This window comes from Arachis duranensis, chromosome 10 (genome assembly GCF_000817695.3).
Source record: "Arachis duranensis cultivar V14167 chromosome 10, aradu.V14167.gnm2.J7QH, whole genome shotgun sequence".
NCBI classification, from domain to species: domain Eukaryota; kingdom Viridiplantae; phylum Streptophyta; class Magnoliopsida; order Fabales; family Fabaceae; genus Arachis; species Arachis duranensis.
In genome coordinates, this window is record NC_029781.3 from 91,998,104 (window position 1) to 91,999,288 (window position 1,185).

Genomic DNA, 1,185 nt, shown 5'->3' on the forward strand with positions numbered 1-1,185 from the left:
TTTGAATATTTCTGTTAGGTCCTCTACAGAGAGTTGTGCCTTAGCTTCTCTTAGCTTTCGCTTCAAGGTCCTTTCAGGTTCAGGGTCAGCCTCAACAAGAATGCTTTTGTCTTTGCTCCTGCTCATATGAAAGAGAAGAGAACAAGAAAATATGAAATCCTCTATGTCACAGTTTAGAGATTCCTTGAGGTGTCAGAGGAAAAGAAAAATAGAAGGAAGAGGTAGAAAATTCGAACTTATCAATGAAAGATAGAGTTCAAATTGTGCACTAAGGAGGAGTGTTAATCCATAAATAGAAGGATGTGAGAAGAGGGGAAGAAATTTTCAAAAATTAAGTAAAAGATTTTAAAAACATTTTGAAAAACACTAATTGATTTTCAAAAACCAAGAGTGGAAAAGAAATCAAGTAATTTTTGAAAAAGATTTTGAAATTAGAAATCAACAAGATATGATTGAAAACTATTTTGAAAAAGATGTGAGAAAAATATATGATTGAAAAGATATAGTTTTAAAAAGATATGATTGAGAAGATATGATTTGAAAAAAAAAATTAAAAATATTTGATTTTAAAAATTAATGACTTGGCTAACAAGAAAAGATATGATTCAAACATTAAACCTTTCTCAACAGAAAAGGCAACATACTTGAAATGTTGAATCAAATCATTAATTGATAGCAAGTATTTTTGAAAATGGAAAAAAAATGATTTTGAAAAAGATTTGATTGAAAAATATAGTTTTAAAAAGATATGATTAAGAAGATATGATTTGAAAAACAATTTAAAAAAGATTTGATTTGAAAAATTTTGAAAACCTGAAAAAAATTTAAATTAAAAATAGAATCTTCCCTCTTGTGCCATCCTGGTGTTAAACGCCCAGAATGGTATCCATTTTGGCATTTAACGCCCAAAACACTACCCTTTTGGGCGTTAAACGCCCAGCCAGGCACCCTGGCTGGCATTTAAACGCCAATTTTCCTTCTTCACTGGGCGTTTTGAATGCCCAGCCTTTTTCTGTGTAATTCCTCTGCTGTATGTTCTGAATCTTCAATTCTCTGTATTTTTGACTTGAAAAGACACAAATTAAAAATTTTTTTTTTGGATTTTTAATAATCAAAATGTAACTAAAATCAAATAACAATGCATGCAAGACACCAAACTTAGCAGTTTGTATACCATTGACACTA